The sequence below is a fragment of the Xenopus laevis genome, chromosome 4S (genome assembly GCF_017654675.1).
Source record: "Xenopus laevis strain J_2021 chromosome 4S, Xenopus_laevis_v10.1, whole genome shotgun sequence".
Classification (NCBI taxonomy): Eukaryota; Metazoa; Chordata; class Amphibia; order Anura; family Pipidae; genus Xenopus; species Xenopus laevis.
The window spans coordinates 77,822,279-77,836,661 of NC_054378.1; the positions used below are offsets into that span (position 1 = coordinate 77,822,279).

The 14,383-nt window shown below is 39.6% G+C and overlaps 1 long non-coding RNA gene and 7 other non-coding genes across 19 annotated transcripts; all 8 read left to right on the forward strand.

Moving 5' to 3' along the window:
- Positions 1-159: 159 nt before the first annotated feature.
- xetrov90011961m.S lies at positions 160-10,252 on the forward strand. Of its 12 annotated transcripts, none has more exons than XR_001935547.2 (13): positions 603-851; positions 1,463-1,498; positions 2,094-2,139; positions 3,595-3,642; positions 4,032-4,094; positions 5,062-5,088; positions 6,412-6,433; positions 7,080-7,125; positions 7,512-7,568; positions 7,805-7,826; positions 8,505-8,547; positions 9,894-9,917; positions 10,092-10,252. It is a non-coding gene; the product is annotated as a Xetrov90011961m S homeolog (long non-coding RNA). The 12 variants fall into 12 exon arrangements; XR_001935546.2 differs by having other exon boundaries at positions 616-851; positions 4,028-4,094; XR_001935545.2 differs by lacking the exon at positions 5,062-5,088 and having other exon boundaries at positions 185-851.
- LOC121393495 lies at positions 1,131-1,209 on the forward strand. The gene has a single exon (XR_005961108.1). It is a non-coding gene; the product is annotated as a small nucleolar RNA SNORD74 (small nucleolar RNA).
- Positions 3,446-3,524, forward strand: LOC121393485. The gene has a single exon (XR_005961098.1). It is a non-coding gene; the product is annotated as a small nucleolar RNA SNORD79 (small nucleolar RNA).
- LOC121393497 lies at positions 3,883-3,962 on the forward strand. Its single transcript, XR_005961110.1, has one exon. It is a non-coding gene; the product is annotated as a small nucleolar RNA snR60/Z15/Z230/Z193/J17 (small nucleolar RNA).
- LOC121393463 lies at positions 6,280-6,342 on the forward strand. The gene has a single exon (XR_005961083.1). It is a non-coding gene; the product is annotated as a small nucleolar RNA SNORD78 (small nucleolar RNA).
- On the forward strand, positions 6,632-6,705 carry LOC121393494. The gene has a single exon (XR_005961107.1). It is a non-coding gene; the product is annotated as a small nucleolar RNA SNORD47 (small nucleolar RNA).
- On the forward strand, positions 7,614-7,689 carry LOC121393498. Its single transcript, XR_005961111.1, has one exon. It is a non-coding gene; the product is annotated as a small nucleolar RNA snR60/Z15/Z230/Z193/J17 (small nucleolar RNA).
- LOC121393496 lies at positions 7,869-7,945 on the forward strand. The gene has a single exon (XR_005961109.1). It is a non-coding gene; the product is annotated as a small nucleolar RNA snR60/Z15/Z230/Z193/J17 (small nucleolar RNA).
- Positions 10,253-14,383: the final 4,131 nt, after the last annotated feature.

Below are 14,383 nucleotides of genomic sequence, written 5' to 3' on the forward strand. Positions count from 1 at the left end.
CAGTCACTCATTCAAACCACTGCCCGGTTGCTAAGGTAACCAAGACCCTAGCAACCAGATAGCTGCAGAAATTCTAAACTGAAGAGCTACTGAACAAAAAAAAAAAAAACAACTATAAAAAAACACAAATAAATAAATGAAAACCAGTTGAAAATTATCTCAGAATAGCAATGTCTATTCGATGTTATACTAAAAGTACTGTAACTTTAAAGGTGAACAACCCTTTATTAATGGCCACAGGAAGAGAAGTGCAGGGTTCAGAAAGAAAAGAGGCCTGTTTGCAAATGTGACAGTGTGTATGAACCCCAATTACATTATACTTTGATGCCAGTGTCAAATACCAGGGAAAATATAGCAGATATGAATGTCAGTAGCCTTTTTTACATAAGGGAAGTTGACCCTTGATTTTATCACACTCTCCATGTGGGATTTCCATTTGACCCAATGCTTTGCCAACACCCATAGGGGTCTATTTGGATGTCCAGCCTGCGCTGCCATTGGGTACACCGTGCTGTACAACTACATCTATGAGCCTGCTAAACCTGAGCACATGTCCGTGTAAGAAACAGCAGCAATTACTTCCTCCACAGCACTTTGTGCCTATTAAGGCGCCACTTCCCACAACCTCCCATCACGTCACAGCTTTGTTCAAACTTGTTGCGCGAGCTCTGACTTCCCTTAAGCCGAAAATGCGCATGTGCGAGGAGGCCTGCGTTGCTGAGTAAATCGTTTCCTGGGGGGCGAGCCATAGTTGTGAGGCAATTTCCGGCGGTTCGGGTATATAATGATCAGATTGCCTCCTCATTCATTCTCTTTGTACGTCGACGTGGTTGGAGATGGTTCTGTGTGTGGTGAGTTCGTTTAGGATCTGATGGTTTGCGCAATATATAGGTGGTTTGCGGAGGTCCCGGGATTGTGCAGAGGTGCATTACTAACGTTGAGCACTACTATACGTTTGTATCGAGGCTGGTACTGCCTCTCAGTGGGAGTGCTGCTTGGGTCCCTCACGTTAACTCGTTCCTTATGTCTAAATTGTAATCTAGTGTGACGTGCTGGCTTCAGGGCACGTGCTCCTCCTTCCTCGTGGCTTCCTTACATGAACCCCAGGAGCGCGTGTATTTTTTCCAAATGCGCCTGAGAATGATGAAAATTGTGTTGGTAGGGACATCTGAGCGCAATGATGATTACCAACGTCTCTGATCAGGCTGCGGGCTCCAACTTGCGTTTTGGTCGCACTGTGAACATTGCTGCTGCTGGCTCTTTAGTCTTTAGCGCTATTTGCGCTCTGCCGCGTTGCCGTCCCTCCCCAACTTTATATGCGCCATGTTTTTTGCTGCGCGCCTTTTATTCATGTGATACCACATACCAACCACTCGCTCATTAAACTGTACAGCTGATGCACTTGCTTGAGCCCTGCTACTGATTAGTTTATGTAGATTAACTTTGCTTTCTATTTTTCTAGACTTGTCTGACAGCAAACGGATGCCTTCCAGAAAATGTAAGTTCTGCTGAATCTGTAGAATCCTATTGAATGAGTTGTAACCCAACTGTGAAACATACTTGGCTTTTAAGTATATAAATGTTTAAAAGTTTGTTTTTAATCTTTTGTCACACTGGGATAAGATTCACAATATAAACTATTTAAAGGCTGTTCATTTCTCACCAGAACAGTCTTGTGGAAACCTGTATCCTAAAAATGTTTGCCAGAAATCACAATTTGTTAAAGCACGTTCTGAAACTGAATAATTTTCAATTATGCTGGTCCTCTAAAAACGAACATAACTGAGTAGATGTAGAGAATGTGCTTAATAGGAAATTATTTAACTTTGACATAGGATGTGGGGAGTCCTTACCTGCCTTATTGCCTGGTCCCTTTGATTCCACCATTCATACATAAGTACCTGTGGGGTACTTTTTTTTATTTATATTTTTTTCTCTTAAATGCCACAAGGATGACTCCTATTTGCTACTCTTGACTGCAGGAATGATGAGAGTGCAAACCACCTTATCTGTATCTGAGGCATTGGTTATCAGTGTTCTATATGGTTAATGAAACATTACTTCCGGTAACATTGCCTTTTCTCTTCCCTCAGATGTCTATGCTTATTAGTGACTGCGGTGTCATGAGACTACTTGAAGGTATGCAATGGATTGTAGGTTAATTTTGTCGGACTGAAGTGGAATAACTTATTTAAATACATATTGTACACATTCTGCAGCCCTGTACAATAAACACTGAACATAAAATTATTTATAAATTATAATTTATAAAAATAGGTGAAGGTCTATTTTCAGTTCAGCTTACAATTTAAAACAATGCACACCAGGCACATTCCTCTGCAGGTAAAATGTGTTCTAGCCCTTACTTTAAAACACCAATTTTTTTGACGTCACTTTGTGATGAAAAATAGCGTGCCCTTCGCTTTTGAAACTAGTTTATTTACAGACTTGCAAAACCTAGAGTACATTATTACACACTTCCTCATTTTGTTGCTAGATGACCAGTACAGATAGTGTTTGCAACAATGTTCATAACTTAACCTTTACTCTGCATTACATTAAAACATGTTTCCCATTCACACACAAGTAATGCCCCTGATGAAGCTGGGCAGTCAGAGAAATGCATAGGGTGGATGGTGGTGAGTGTAGCACCTCACATAAATGGGCACTGCTGCATGTGTGGGAACTTTGGAAGGTAGGGTTTGTGTACTTTGCCCTAATCACTTTATTGCTTCTAAGCAATTTAACTCATTAATGGCAATTGATTACATGGAATCCCTGTTCCACTCTATGCCATTTTTAAGGACATTGTCCTGCACGGCTTTTGTTTTATAGAGCAGCATGTCTGTATGTGAATGGGCAACATGTTTTCATGTAATGCAGAGTAAAGGTTAAGTTATGTACATTGTTGCAATCACTATCTGAACTGGTCAGCTAGCACAAAATGAGGAAGTGTCATATACATGTTTCTCTAGGTTGTTGCAAATAATTTGAATAGGTTTATCTGACCTGCCGAAGGTTGGTTGGCCTAGTAAATTGGTTGCTCCTTTTTGTTTGTATAAAACTAGTTTGCTTCAGAAACACTTTATGTAAATTAAGTTGCTGTGTAGCAATGGGAGCAGCCATTCAAAGGTGAAACTGCTAGGGTTACACAGCGCATAGCAGATGACCCATTATGTTCTACATAGCTTATCTGTTATCCAATTAACCTGTGCCACAACTGCTACCCTGCAGCTTGTATATGAACTATAGTAGTGTTTCTAAAACACAGATCAGTTTTACTAGTAAAGGACAACAGTACATTTTCGTTACTGTAAGTTATATTTTTGCTGTTACTATTCTGTTAAAGGGTTTCTAAGTATTGCAGCATTATGCTTGGTTGCAGAAGGCATTTTTTCAGAGTTCAGTGTCTTAATGCTTGCACTTGTAGTTTGGCTTCTTCCTGTGCTGTCTATGATGATTTTGAAATATCAATGGGAATCTCTCTGAATGATAATGAGGGAACACTTTACACTGAGCCAGTACAGCTCAGAATACTTAAAATGGTTTGCCTTACAGTCCTTAGTTCTAATGACTCTCCTTTTTATGTTTTAGGATGCATTGGAATATACTTCTGAAGCAGACCTACAGCACAAGGAATAGGTAAGTCTTTAATGTGAATATGCCATTTTAATATAAACAGGCTTAACTGTTACCCCCTTTTAATTAACATATTGAATGCATTCATATTGTGGTTATTTCCAAATCTGTGACCCACTTGGAACTAACAAGTGTGTTTGAAAATTGGTGGGAAAACATAAACTTGGCATAGCTGTAGTAATATTTGAGTATGGATATGATGTTTAAGTGCATTTAATAGCAGATTTTTGTGATATTGGCAAACTGGCACAATGATGAACACATAGTTCAGCTGATTAACACTGATGAATTAACTTGTCTTTCGCTCCTATCTGATGTGTCAGATTTCCTCAAGGCTATTTAGGACATGGTCTTGTACAACATATAAATTATGGTCTCTCCTTTACAGCCAGCACAGGGAAAAAGCTGTAGATAAGATGTGAAGACTTGATGAATGGAATGTCTTAAGCTTCTCTGTAAGTAACTATCTTTGCAACAGTATTTGGTTACAAACATGTGAAAATGCTGCTAGTCCATGGCAGCGGTCTACTGACTGAATGGTAATCTGTATATGTACCCGCTTTCTCCCAATAGCAGTCATGTACATTAATTGCTATAATCACTTCATAGGCTTATCTTGATCCACAAATGTCGGCCCGCTTAAGGGCAATACTAGCTTATGGTTGAACTTTCTTGTCATTTAAAAATCATACGTATGAAGTCTAATTCTGGTTTCAGATATTTGGTGCTTTGATTGGCAAAATGGGTATTTCTATAGTCTAAAACTTAGTGGCCATGGCTTTAACATTGTTCTATGTAAGTGACTTAAAGCAGCAAACTTTAATCCATAAATTGTATTCTTTCTCTGTACCTATTTAAAGGAACATTCAGTGTAAAAAAATAAAATAAAAAAAAACACTGCACTGAGAGCCACCTGAAGGTGGGCCACATGGGACAAGGGACAAACTGTTTAGTGAGTGCAATTGATCCTTAGTATGCAGGTCGGATTCAAAAGCAAACGTGCTGTTACCCATGTGCCCCCCTCAGGTCACTTGATTAGTCTGGTAACAAATTAATGCAAACCAAGAGAGCTGGCTTAGACAGTCACTCCAGTCTTTATAGATTTCAATAGATATCAGAAATGTAAACTTATTTTGCACAGCATATCTATAAACATTACTTTAATACTGAATTCTTAAGTACCCTGTTACTGTCGTTTGCTTTTGAGCAAGGGCAAATTTGTGTGCAGGAAGAAAGTTTGTACTAAGGGCAAATAGGACTTTAAAATAAGATGTGTTAACCTCTTAATATGATGAATAAACAGCTTGACATTTCCATGGAGGTCTGTAATTAGCTCTATCTGACTGGGGTTTTGTAAATAATATAACCTTATTGGCAGAGAATTTAGTTAATTTACTTTTTTTTTTTCACTTCCTTCCTTAGAGATTGCAATGCAAGAATGGAATGGAGGTAATGGTAACTTTCATTTCAAGGCCTAAAGCAAAAGCTGTTACAGCCACAGTTCTCTCGTGTATCTGTTGTACTGATCAAAACAAGCAGCAGCTTCTGTTTGCATACATTTGATAAACCTTATTGTGATTACATGTATTTAGAACAGGCCAAAATGCGGCCCAGGGGCCAATTGTGGCCCTTTTTCAAATTTACACCGGCCCTCGGCCTCCATGAAATTAATAGTAATGAGGCCCCCAGCACAGTGCGATCAGGAATCCCATAGCGGTAATAAGGCACATTAGTGAAATGATCTGCCACTTGATCTATACAAAACAATGGTAGTGCTTCCACCCCTGATCATATACCCTTTGTGGTACCAGGTGCTACACTGGGCGACCCACTCCTGCCATATGGGTCATACAGGTACATAGAGAGATTCCAGTGGCACACTGAATGTTGAAAGTGTAAAATTCACCCCAAACACATAAAGAAAGGCAATGTGACAGACCACTCGGGCCCTTTATCAAGCCTGGTGCAACAATCATGTAATCCACATTAAAGTGTGAGGAAGGGGTGTGGATAAAGTCTCCTCCCCTTACTCGGTGACATCACAACCTAAGTGATTGTGTTTAAGTGCGATCAAAGACCATGAAGTGTCAAAGTCCAAAATCCAGTGTGACCATAAAGAGTCCTTGGTGATCCTCAAATTAACAATCAAAATTGGTATTGTACAAGAGGATCTATAGTGCTGCCTTGTGCTGAAGTTGTTGGCAATAGACACAGATTGGCACGTAAAGATGCACTGTTTTCACATACTTTAGGGCTGGATGTGTCAGACGTACTGACATGCCAGTACAGTAAACTAAAAGTATGGCGTAGCTATGTTCCAGTATGTGTCTATTGCTAACACAGTATAGACAAAGTGGCAGATCATTTCACTAATGTGCCCAAATATTACGGCTACGTGATTCCTGTAATTTAATAGTTCACAGAATGTTGGGCTGAATGGTTGCCAAATCTGGCCCTCGTTGCAAAAACCTTATTTAGAGCACCAACATAGAGTATTCTTCAGTATGGTAGCTTAATATTGGTAGGTGGATATCCCTCAGGTGTCCTTTGCCTCTTCAAATTTCCTGAATAGAAGCAGCTGTTTATAGGGAAATGGATTGTGGGTTTGGCTTTTCCTGTAACTGCTAATCTGATCAGGGTTTGTAATGATGTTTCAAATGTCTGACCTGAAGTAAATGTGTGGAGAGTGTTATCACTGAACTGACCCTGTTAACAGTTAAAATTGCAGTTGACATTTGGACTGTTGAGTCTAATTCTGACTTTCTGTTCTAGGTCTGCACAACACTATGTATTGGTGAGTTGCAAAAGTGAAATATTTGTTTGCATAAAAGCAGTAACTGTAGACCTTGGTAAAGTGGATATATTTCAATTCTGCAGTAAATCTCTCAACCATATGCAATTTACAGAAGAAACTCCTACAATGGTTTGCACAGTAAAGGCTTTCTAACCTAGACTTCTACCTCCTAAAGCATAGCCAATAAAGACTGCTGGTAACCTGTGATGAAAATGATTCTGCCAAATGATAAACATGATTTATCCCTAACCGTTCCATTTTTTTCTGAGAGCCAGCTTAAGTCTTGTCAACACTAGTTCCATTTGTGGATACTGAATTAACTAATGGGCAAGCCAGGCATAACACTCTTGAATTTATGCCAATTTATGAAACTATCTTTAAATTTGTCAGTTTACCTGTTCTTGGAAGTAACCCTGACTTGTGCCTAAAACTAACTTAAACATGCTGCATTAAAATGCATAGAATTCTCAAGCAAAATCCTTCTAGCTGTAGCAGAGCAAGAGCTGCACTTGTGTTATCTGACATGCAGTGACCCTCATTGAGTAGACAGTCCTATGCGCAAAATCCAGCCTCCTTGTTCCTTATGTCCTAATGCTGTTTAATGTTGTAGGCTTGTATGTCCTAATGCTGCTGCTTTTTCCATTAGTGTTTGGCTTCTGTTCAGCAATTCATCTGCAGCCACAGCATATTTGGTGAGTAACTACAAACCTACACCTTTTCTAAACCAGTGATGCTTCAGAGTAGTGGACAGGTGTGATTCCTGACAGCTTGTAAAACTGAGGCTTACATGTATTCTAACTTGTGCTGTTTCTGAGAAGCATTATTGGTATAGAAACTTAACTACATCTGAAGCATTACTATTTTTCTCTTCCAGAGTGCATCAATGAATAACTCCTAATGTAAGTAAAGTTTTATGAACCTTGAATCACTTCATTGCAGTATGTGATGATTTTTGTTTTACAATGGGAATCTCTCTGAAATCCATGATAGACAAACTATAACTGATAATGGTGCATGTCTCAAAAGGAGGACATGCTTATTTGTAAATACTATCTTTAACAACTTTGTTCAATTACAGGGAATGTACTATGAAGTCTTAAGTCTGGCTCCGCAATTGCTTTCTTGTGGAAATAAGGTAAGCTTATGTACTTTTTTTTTTTTTTTTCTGAGTCAAGCACTTTGAATACAATGATGAGTACATAGTTCAGCAGACTTGATTATGGTGAACAGTCTTTCGCTCCTATCTGACGTATCAAATGGCTAATACACTATTCGAGATTGAAGTATGCCTTAAAGCTTTTAGTTTAGTGGGAGGGCAGTAACCTATAGCAGTGTCTTGCTTGGCTTATCTGTTTTTTTTTGTTTTTTTAGGTGCAACACAACTGTGCCACTGGTAAGTGACATTCCATAACATGCTTTAGAATCCTGCTATAGCAAGATGCATTTGATGAAAACATAGTTCAGCTGACCTTCTGTGAAGAAGAAGTCTTTCGCTCCTATCTGATGCATCTTCATTGCGCCTTTAGGGTTAATAATAAATGCAGTGAATACTTAAACCTGTAGTCTTAAAGGAGAAGGAAGGGTTAAAACTAAGTAAGCCTTATCAGAAAGGTCCATTTAACTATACCAGTAAATCCCCAAAGTAATGCTGCGGAGTCCCCTGTCAAAAGAAACACTGCATTTCTTTCCCTCTGTTGTGTACACATGGGCTTCTGTATCAGACTTCCTGCCTTCATCTTAAACCTCATTGCCCTGGGCAAGAGCATGCTCAGTTTGCTCCTCTTCCACCCCTCCCTCCCTTCTCTACTGTAATCTGAGCCCAGAGCAGGGAGAGACTCGGGCAGGAAGTGATGTCACACCACATTAATACTGCAGCTCCTAAACAAACAGTTTCTAGAGCTTTTTACAAAGGTATGGTAAAACATTCTACAGAATAAATATAGCATTCTAGCTTGCACTGTTGCAGCTAATCTATTGGCAATAAACTGCCTCAGTAGCTTTCCTTCTCCTTTAAACTAACCTCTTGGTCAATTCATGTATCTTATAGAATTTTTTTTTTTCCCCCCCCAAGGTCTGTCGCAGAATTGGGGAAATATGTGGTGCCTGATACAAAGGTAAAGTTCTCAACCACTTGTTAGACCTCTTTTCCAAAGAAAACATTTATGTGTAGAAAGTTGCTTTCCTGTGGAAAATTAACCATGTTTGTCTTCTATGGAAAATAATGTTGGTACACTAAAACTAGGGAATTGTAGGAATAAGTTTCATGCAGGTTATCCTGTAAATCTTCAAGCATAGCTTTTTAACTTGACATTAAGTAGCAGGTACATGTAATTGTCTGACCACTAAATGTGTAGGCTAAAAACAAACTCTACCTTATTGGTGCCCACAATTTTGGGCTTGACAATCTTGTATGGTCATGTACATCCTAAAACACCATAGTGCTGCCTGCCATCATCTTTGGTTGTCATGTCATGATAAAAATTTTGTGCAATCCCTGTAAAAGGGCTCTGCACTTTGCATCAACCATAAAAAAAAACTTGTATATGAAAATTGCACTGTTCTGTAAATGATGAATTATTGAATCAGGTCTCTGACTTCTCTGAGGATAACCTGACCCCACACTGATGCAGACAGTGGAACTTAACATTACTCTGATGTTTTGGAGAGATCAGTAAATCAGTAAAATTAATTTATTACAAATATGACAGATGTTTACATGATCTGCTGCATTCTGAACATGCTTATGCTAAGCTAGGTGTTGAAATTTGCCTGTAAGCAATTTAGTTTGCAGTGAATTACATGCTGTACACACAAAGTGATACTGCCACTAAGAATTAACTCTTTAAAATATGAATGTAAATTAAGCTACCTATAGGTCATGATCACATGGAGTTGGATAGGTAATGAAAAGCATTGGTCAAATACTTTGACAATTATAAGCATACAAAGTCAATTTTATGGTAGATGTAAAAATAGGTTTAATTTCTAGTCTGTCTCTTAAAAAGGATTAGGAATCATTCAAAAGTAACTTATTTCTGTTTCCAGAGGCTCTTAATAAATGTGCATATAGGGAAGCTTCCCCCCAATTTCCATTTGTAATGCTGAAGGTAGCTCTGCTTTCAGGCATACTTGACTTAAGATGCCAGTAGTTGGCCATAGTGTTCTGTAAGCAGTGATGAAAGTGATTCTGCCATATGAGACACATTTCTGAGGGTAACACAAATAGCTGGCCAGTTTGGCTGTTAAGTCAATAGATTAATTATACACTTCTTATGGTAGACATGGTTGCAAGTTGCTCTCTTGGCTGGATTTCCTTTGACGTGTTGTGTAAGGTATAGCTCTAGCAATTGGGTGTTAATATAATATGCCCAAACCTTTACATGCATGGTTAATCAGTTCTTGTATCTTTAGTTGCTGCTTTATCATATATTTGTGTTCTAATCTATTTCTGTCTCTCCAGGCAAGGCATGACCACTGCTAAATGGTAAGTAATTTCAATTCTTAGTAGTGGGTCTCTGTTGTGGGTAAATGATGACAATCACTTTGAACTCTCTCACTGAGACAGAGATGACTAAACAAAGCACTGATCCCATAGTTTAAATGCTGGACATTTTGGCTTGACATCTGATATTCATTGATCTTTTCTCCTCTTCTACAGACTTGGATCTGCTACTGCCAAATTAAGCCTATGCTACAGCTGAGAAAAAATGAGCAACTTGGATTGTTCTAGAAACTAGTTACATCACTAACTGAAAAATGTTGTAAATAAAGAGCTCCAATTTGTTTAATGGAAACATGTACAAATAAACTTTAAAGCTTCTTTGACCTGACTCCTAGACTGTTGGTTTCAAAAACTCTGGGCTGACTGAACTGCAGTTGCCTGTGGTGGCACACAGGAAGATTAGTCACCAATTGGCAAATCTCTACTGTAGGATTCTAAAATCTTGATATTATGTAAGCAGTACTCACAAATGTTTAGGGCTCTTAAAAGGGAACTCTGTCTTCCAATCCAAAATTTGATAACAGGGCCCACATAAGACACCCTAATATACCCATCAGTTACCTGTTTCTTCGAAATTATGAATGTCACTTTCTATGCTGCAATCTGGCTGGTTACCAGTTCTTCCTGCATCATTTTGAAATCCTGGCAGGGAAGGAGGGACTAAAAACTGATGTTACAAATTGTAATGCATTGCACTGATATTCTGTTACTTATTGAAATCATGTTTGGGGAATTGTGGGGTTTGAGGATGCAGGCTGAGGACAGCTGGCTGTTACAAAGTCAGCCAGCTCAGCAAAGTAGTCTGAAAGATCAGCAGGGGCTAGGCTTAGGGAACTGTTCCAAACCATTAAAACTCGGTTTGCATATTTTAATATACATTTTACATTGCACTTTATGGTGTTGCAGTTGAGTAGTACAGGTATAGAAACAGAGCCAAAAACATTATCCAGTATGATCTGAATTACAGAAAGGCACTAATTCCATAGACTATTAATGGGTGGGAACCCTTATCCAAGTACTCTGTACTTGATTCTAGCTAATAGTCAAGAATCCATATTGGTGGCAAACATGGAGGTCCTAAATTATAACGTGTTTTTTTTTTTTTTTTTTTCCCCTCTTGGTGAACACCTTCAGGGTTGCCAGGTGTGGGCTACTCATTTATAGCACAGGTGGATTTTTGAAGTACAACCCCACAAAGGTACAGATTTGGATTGCCTTTCCCAGTGCATGTTGGGCAATGTAGTTTATGTAAAACTACAATAACCAGCAAGCAGTTTGATGTATTTAAGAATAAAAAACCCTTTTACTACTCTTTGCTGCAGTTTCTGTCCCAACTTTTTTGCATTACAACCTGCTAGAAGAAGACTAGAAACATGCATAAAAACCAGAGGCATATCTGATCACTCCCTACTCCTACTTACTTTAATGCCATACCCCGCTCCAGAGGACAGAATCTGGAGACTGAGCACCTTTTGGGCCAATATATATGAAAATATTCAATATAATAACTTTTGGGATCTCAATCAACCTTACCTGGGATGCATTTAAAGTGCACACGGGGTGAAAATATTGGTAACATTGCAGCAATAAATCCAACAAGCAGATTTATCTCAAAAGTCACAAAGGGTGCTAGATCTGGAGGCTGACTATGTAAACTCCCCAACACAGCAGCGCTAGGGCAAGCCATAACAGAAGCAGAAGTTGAGACAGCGATAACGGCTTTCCAAAGTGGGAAAACACCAGGCACAGATGGCTTGCCCACAGACTGGTATAAACAAAATGTGAAACTCCTAGCGCCCATCCTCCCACAACTATATAATGAGATAACAGAGGACAAGCCCCTACCACTTTCTATGAGGGAGGCCCCAATAATTCTTATCCCAAAGCCAGGAAAAGACCCTCTTGACTGCTCCTCATATAGGCCGATCTCACTTAACGTAGACGCGAAAAAGTCCTGGCTACACGGTTGGCTCATTGCCTATCTAACATCATCTCCCCTGATCAAACTGGCTTTATGCCAGGATGCACCACGGATATAACTATAAGGAGGCTATTCACTAACATAGCCACGACTCATGACAACCCAGGGACTAGGTTGATAGCCTCTTTAGACAATGATAAAGCATTCGACTCAGTCGAATGGGAGTACCTCTGGGCCACAATGTCTAGGGTTGGGATACACCCAACATTTGTGAAATGGGTTAAAGCATTGTACTATCTCCCAGTAGCAAGGATTCGAACCAAAACAAACCTATCAGGCACTTTCAAGATCACTAGAGGTACAAGGCAGGGTTGCCCTCTATCTCCTTTTTTATTTGCATTAGCCATGGAACCCATGGCCTGCCGTATAAGATCCTCGCCTGATGTAATTGGTGTAAAACTTGGCACCTTGAAAGGGGTAATAAGCGTGTATGCAGACAATACCCTCCTGTACCTGGCCAATCTGCAACAAAACCTCACACACGCACTATGCATAATTAATACACCTACGAAATTCTCAGGTCTAAAGATAAGTTGGTCAAAGTCGGTGCTTTTTCCACTTGATCCACTCCGATTATTGTTCCTCAGCACACTCATGGCCTGAAATGGGTGGCATCTTTCAAATACTTAGGTATATGGATACAAGCCGACTTAACTAGGTTTGAGGAACTTAACATCCTGCCTGTTTTACGAACTATAGAGGAAAAAAAAAGGAACTGTGGGCCAATCTGCCACTCACTCTACTAGGTAGAATAAATCTTTTTAAAATGGTGCTATTACCCAAGCTCACGTACATCTTTAGACAATACCCATTACTGATATCATCCTCAACTTTCATAAAGCTAAAGAGTCACATGTTATCTTTGTTCTGGGCTGGGGCTGCTCCTCGTATAGCCCTTAATACCCTGCAGCTACCAACCAACCAAGGAGGCCTTGCAGCCCCCAACCATTACTATACTACCTGGCAACACAAAGACAGTGGTCAGAAATTGTGCTCTATCATCCCTTACAAATGCAGCTACAGTACTGGAAGCACAAGTATTGGGGTCGTTTAAGGAACTCAGAAACCTACCATACAGAGGTATTAAATACACTACTAAAGTCTCACCTCTTATGGGAGCAACTGTTAAGGCCTGGCAAAATGTAGGAAGGTTCTATCCAAAGCCACCACAATACTGCTCATTGTTTTCTCCTTTGTGGGGAAACCCAAACTTAAAACATCTGTCCGGTCTCCCAGACCCACCAGCCTGGGCTAGGCACAGTATCAAGTATGTCGTAGATGTTATAACTGAGGGTAAGCTTTTGAGTTTTCAAGAACTGAAAGGAAAATTTTCTCTCCCTAATGCCATGTTTTTCAGGTACCTGCAACTAAGACATGCTTGGGAAACCCAATTTCAACCTGGAAATATAGACACGACTCCGAATAGTTTGGAGGTCGGCATACACAATACAGATTTAATTAAACCTCTCTCTCATTTTTATGCGCAATTGTCTAGAGTAGGAAATGCTAAACTGTATAAACTGAAAACCTCATGGCAACAAAATGTATCAGAGATTACGGATGAGAGCTGGGAAGATATTTTGGACAATGCTCTTGTAGGGGTAATTAGTAGCAAAGACAAAATGACACAATTAAACTATTTGCACCGCACCTATATTACCCCACAACGGCTACACAAAATGAATCCTCTTCTAAACCAGGAATGCCCCAGGTGTCAACACTCCCCAGCGGATTTCTTCCACATGACTTGGGAATGCCCACTAATTCGACTGTTTTGGAAATCAGTAACACAGATAATACAAGGTAAAACAGACATTTTTTTCAAAACGCATCAGTTAATAGTGCTACTCCAGCAGAATTCTGCACTGAAATCCATTTCTCAAAAGAGCAAACAGATTTTTTTATATTCAATTTTGAAATCTGACATGGGGCTAGACATTTTGTCAATTTCCCAGCTGCCCCTGGTCATGTGACTTGTGCCTGCACTTTAGGAGAGAAATGCTTTCTGGCAGGCTGCTGTTTTTCCTTCTCAATGTAACTGAATGTGTCTCAGTGGGACATGGGTTTTTACTATTGAGTGTTGTTCTTAGATCTACCAGGCAGCTGTTATCTTTTGTTAGGGAGCTGCTATCTGGTTACCTTCCCATTGTTCTTTTGTTTGGCTGCTGGGGGGGGAAAGGGAGGGGAGTGATATCACTCTAACTTGCAGTACAGCAGTAAAGAGTGATTGAAGTTTATCAGAGCACAAGTCACATGACTTGGGGCAGCTGAGAAATTGACAATATGTCTAGCCCTATGTCAGATTTCAAAATTGAATATAAAAAAATCTATTTGCTCTTTTGAGAAATGGATTTCAGTGCAGAATTCTGCTGGAGCAGCAGTATTAACTGATTCATTTTGAAAAATGTTTTTTTCCCATGACAGTATCCCTTGTCCTGAGGGACCGGGGTACAGAGCCCAACTGGCA